General features: G+C 53.4%; 1 long non-coding RNA gene across 1 annotated transcript; it reads left to right on the forward strand.

Moving 5' to 3' along the window:
• The first annotated feature begins 310 nt into the window (after positions 1-310).
• On the forward strand, positions 311-1,860 carry LOC123090727 (uncharacterized). Its single transcript, XR_006442556.1, has 4 exons — positions 311-453; positions 806-1,180; positions 1,274-1,349; positions 1,438-1,860. It is a non-coding gene; the product is annotated as an uncharacterized lncRNA (long non-coding RNA).
• The last annotated feature ends 3,629 nt before the right edge of the window (positions 1,861-5,489 follow it).

Here is a 5,489-nt window from a genome sequence, read left to right on the forward strand (position 1 = left end):
GTTGCTGTAAAATGGCTATGGCATGGGCATGAATACACACGGCCTCACGTGTGTGGCCGGATCTCAAAAGATGAACATAACAAGACAAACGGAGGCGGCGTGGGGTTTTCGCTGGTCCAGGAGGCCCGTTCAAGAAGTTGACCAGACCCGTGAAAATAACCAAGGAGCAGGGTCGGCAGAAAAAACAAGATTTCTACTGGGGAAAGTCAATGCAAATCACATATCTCGTGATAGAGGTTTCCTGGGCTTTCTTTGTCTGCTTTCCCTTGTACGTTGTCAAGCTGACGGAGCAGGCCAACCCATGCTCGCATTCATGGGGCGGCTTAAAGATAAGTGTGGCCACTCCTTTGGATACGGGGCTGAGCATTTGTTGTTCTACCAAAGCCCATATAGCAGCTGAAGATCGACGAACTTCGTTTGTTCGTAGGGCGGCGGCACACAGCAGATGTAAAGGTACGACCCTCCCCCCTGGAGTGTATGATAGAACAAGTGGAGGTTTCCAGTCCGAGCCGCAGGAGCTACCATGCAGTGGCGCGCAGTGCCCCGTTATATTTCCTAACTGGATCATGTTTGCATTCGCTTTCTTAATCTCACCAGTTGATTTGCAAGTTCGTTACGTATCCATCGATAATCTCTAACCTTGTAGTCGCGCATGGCCTTATAGAAAGAAAATTGATACCCAGATTGTTTTTTTGTCCACTGCACCGCGCAACGAGCTGTGTAAAAAGGCACTACGGAATCTGTAATGGTGAATGTTCTTCTTCTGATTACATGACTCTTTTTTCGCTGGCATGTTTGGACGCAGGATGGATGGGTACAGGATCCCCGCTTCGGGCTCGAGTGCAACCTGACGGATCGACGATGCATCCTCGGAATCAGAAGAAGAAGAGGGGATTGGTTTCCCTGCTGGAGGTGCCGTTGCGGAGTCAAAATCAGACGAAGAAGATCAGAACCAGCACAACGGAAAGGCGCCTGCGATCAACTCGATGTGCAGCGTTAAGAAGCTTCACGATTTGATCGCCTCTCTTGGGGAGGAAAAAATACAGTATGTCGTTGAGATGGATTTTGGGGGGGCTGCTGGAGCTGAATACTTTGATGGTTGGACGCTGAAGACCAAAGGGTAGCAGAATTGGTTCCCAAAGCTCACCACTGGAGACCAAAGGAGCAGGGTCTGCAACAGGTACGAGCACATGCCCGATAGAACCATCTTCGTCACTTTCAAAATCAGTGGGCATATATACTAAAAAAATTCATATGACAACTTATTTTTAAGGGCATCCAGCGGGATCGTCGTGCTACATTACGCAAGGCAGTGCATGGGGACAAAGCTACAGCGGACTCTGTCTTCGGTATGTATGCCTAAAGTCCGGCTATCAAAATGACTGATAGATGGGACAATAAACGTCCTAATTCACAATATGATTTGAATTTTCACAGCAGATATGAGATGAAATCGACCAATCTAGGATGATTCTGCTTTATGAGGTTTTGGGGCTAGCTGGAGATATTTGGCAACTTCCAGCGAAATTCAGAGTTTGCCAGACCGATCGCTGAGGAAGTGAGCAAAGTGATATCTTGGTAGTAATATTTTAATGTCACTCTTATCAACCACCAGACTACAATACTCTAATAGTGGTCTTCAGCGCAATGCCTCTGAGAGCGAACTGCGGCAATCGCCATGATCGAAATAAGTTTCTACAGACTTCTAATTTGCCCAAGAGACCTTTTTTATACATTGCTATGCATTGTTTAATTCGACTCTGGTTTATAGAGTGTTTTTGTAAGGCAGTCAAGAATTAATTTAGTTGGGAACAGTTAGACTGTATTTACATGTGTATATTGTAACGTTGTATACCCTCATTATATATATATGTGATAGGCCACCCCTAAAGGGTTGTGCCGGTTCCCCCCAAAGCCTATTGTCTTACATGGTATCACGCTAGGTTACGTCCGCTTCCGCCTAAAAACCCTAAACCGCCGCCGCCGCCGCCGCCACCGCCGCGCCCGCCGCCGCCGTCGCCCGACTGCTATGACGTCCGCCGCTGTGTCCGGCTCCACCGCCACCGGTTTTCTGCCGGCCTCCCTCGCGGCACTTCTCTCGAGGCCGCTGGATGCCGCCTCCCTTCAGGCGCCGATCGGGACACGGAGCGTCGGCTCCCTCTTCGCGCTCCCGCTGGCTGCTACTTCGCCCGGGCAGGCGCTTGTGGCCCACACCACCGCCGCCCCGTCAACCGCGGCTGTCGCACCCTCGGCCACTGCGCCGCTGGTGGCGGAGGACGTCGCGCTGGCAGGCTTCACGGCGTCAACCGCGGCCATCGCGCCCTCTGTCACCGCGCCGGCTGCCCCTCCGACTGTCTCCACGGTGTTCTCACCTCAGCCAGTCTCCTCGATGGGATCGCAGCCGCCGCCGCCGTTTCACTTCGGCCATCTCATCACCATCAAGTTGTCGTCGGACAATTACATCTTCTGGCGCGCGCAGGTTCTTCCGCTTCTTGGGAGTCACTACCTGCTTGGCTATGTCGACGGCTCTCTCCCTTGCCCTCCTGCGCTGGTTGACAGCGTGCATGGTCCGGTCTATAATCTGGCTCACCGTGTCTGGACAGGGCAGGATCAGGCGAACCTCTCCTCCATCCAGGGGTCGCTCTCTCCGGCCGTTGCTGGGCTTGTTGTCTTCGCCAAGACGTCCCACGAGGCATGGACTATTCTTGAGCGCTCGTTTGCGGCACAGTCGCAGGCTCGTGTATCTGGGCTCCGTCGCCAACTTGGGGAGTGTCAGAAGCTTGACTCCACCGCCACTGAGTTCTACAACAAAGTCAAGAGTCTCGCCGACACGCTGGCCTCCATTGGACAGCCCCTCACCGACTCCGGGTTCAACTCGTTTATTGTCAATGGTCTTGATGAGGAGTATGACGCCCTAGTCGAGATCATCAATGAGAGGGGCAACTCCACGCCCATGCCAGCACACGAGGTCTTTTCACGCCTCCTGCTTACTGAGCAACGAGTCGAGACGCGCCGATCCAGGGGCAACGGCGCCCTCTCGGCAAACGCCGCCACCAAGGGTGGTCGCTCCTCTGCTTCATCCAGGGCTCCTTCGGGGCAGTCACCACCACCCGCCTCGGCCCCTCCTCCTACTGCGACGCTACCAGGGGCTGGCGGTCCACGTGTGTGCCAGCTTTGTGGTCGCGATGGGCACTGGGCCTCGAAGTGTCACAAGCGCTTCCAGCGGGGTTTTCTTGGTCTTGGCAATGACGGGAAGGATACACGCAACTTTGCTCGTCAGGTCGCCATGGCTGATCGTCCGCCGCCGCAGAAGCCACAGGGACACACTCAGTCCTACTCCATTGATCCCCACTGGTACATGGACTCTGGGGCGACAGAGCACCTGACCAGTGAGATGGGGAAGCTTCACACTCGTGAACCCTACCATGGCTCCGACAAGATCCACACCGCCAATGGAGCAGGTATGCACATCTCTCATATTGGTCAAGCATCACTTCTCACTAGACATGCCAATAGGAGTCTTCAACTTCGCAATGTTCTTCGAGTTCCATCTGTGACACGTAATCTTCTTTCAGTTCCTAAACTCACTCGTGATAATAATGTGCTTTGTGAATTTCATCCTTTTGATCTTTTTATTAAGGATCGGGGCACGAGGGACATTCTTCTTAGTGGGCGGCTCTGCCAAGGTCTCTATCGTCTGGAGCATCCTGGCGTCGCTCGCGTCTTCAGTGGAGTTCGGGTATCTCCGTCACAGTGGCATGCTCGTCTTGGTCACCCGGCCACACCTATTGTCCGGCATGTTTTGCGTCGTCATGAGCTTCCTAGTGTGTCTAGTAATAAAGATGTAGCAGTGTGTGATGCTTGTCAGCAGGGGAAGAGTCATCAACTTCCTTTTTCGGAGTCCAGTCGTGAGGTGAAACATCCTTTAGAACTTGTGTTTTCAGATGTATGGGGTCCTGCTCAGACTTCTGTTAGTGGTCATAATTATTATATCAGTTTTGTTGATGCTTACAGCCGCTTTACCTGGCTTTATCTTATCAAACGTAAATCTGATGTGTTTGACATTTTTGTTCAGTTCCAAAAACATGTTGAACGCCTTCTCAAGCACAAAATTGTTCATGTTCAGTCGGACTGGGGTGGCGAGTATCGCAACCTCAACTCCTTCTTTCAGTCGCTTGGGATCACTCACCGTTTAGCATGTCCACATACACATCAGCAGAATGGTTCAGTAGAACGTAAGCATCGTCACATTGTTGAAGCTGGTCTGACTCTTTTGGCCCATGCATCTGTTCCGTTTCGTTTTTGGAGTGATGCTTTCACCACTGCATGTTTTCTCATCAATCGTACTCCCACTCGTGTTTTGAATATGAAGACTCCCATTGAAGTTCTCCTTAATGAACAACCGGACTACACCTTTCTCAAGGTGTTTGGGTGTGCTTGCTGGCCCCATCTCCGTCCATATAACAAGCGTAAGCTCGAGTTTCGTTCCAAGAAGTGTGTTTTTCTTGGTTATAGCTCTCTTCATAAAGGATACAAATGTCTTCATGTTCCCACTAATCGTGTCTACATCTCTCGGGATGTTGTGTTTGATGAGCATGTTTTTCCCTTTGCCAAACTCCCTGTGTCCACTACCGAGCCACCTGTCATGCATTCATCCTCTGTTGCTTCTGACCAATTTGATGATGTTGCATATTCTCCTCTATTGTTGCCTAACCATGGTGCAGGCACTGGTCGTGGGGCTCGTTTGGAGATTCTGGAAGCGCCATCTTCCTCTTCGTCGCCATCGCCTTCATCCTCGGCACCTTCTGTTGTGCATGAGGAGCACATGGCGCCCCTGCATGGCCTCGGTTTCCGTGCTCATGCACGGCCGATCGACGTCCTGGCCCGGTCGCCTCTGGCTTCTGGGCTGCCTTCGCCATCGTCGCGCCCTGCAACCCCGCCGACTGGGCCGGCCTCCTCGGTCCCCGTCTCGCCCAGGGCGTCGGGGCAGTCATCACCAGGCCTGGCCTCGCCCGCCCCTGCCTCGCCCAGGGTGTCTGGGCCCTTCTCACCAGGGCCGGCCTCGCCTGCTCTCGCCTCGCCAAGGCCGTCTGGGCCGGTGTCACCGGAGCTGGCCTCGCCCACCCTCGGTTCGCCCATGGCCTCTGAGCCCCTGTCGTCGGGCCAGTCTTCGCCATGCAGCCCGGAGTCGTCTGTCCCGAGCTCGCCTGAGGTGATTCCTGCATCTCCGGCGACCGTCACGTCTCCGTCACCTTCGCCTCCGCCGGCTCCTGCTGCTGCTCTACGTCCACATACGCGCAGTCGGAGTGGCATTTTTCAGCCTAAGCAACGTCACGATGGCACAGTTGCTTGGTTAGCGGCGTGCATGTCTGCTGCTCTCGCAGATCCATCCTCTGAGCCACGCACGTATCAAGCTGCTATGCGCATTCCTCATTGGAGAGAGGCCATGGAGCAGGAGTATCAAGCGCTTCTTCGCAATCAGACATGGA

The sequence above is a fragment of the Triticum aestivum genome, chromosome 1B, assembly GCF_018294505.1.
Source record: "Triticum aestivum cultivar Chinese Spring chromosome 1B, IWGSC CS RefSeq v2.1, whole genome shotgun sequence".
NCBI lineage: Eukaryota > Viridiplantae > Streptophyta > Magnoliopsida > Poales > Poaceae > Triticum > Triticum aestivum.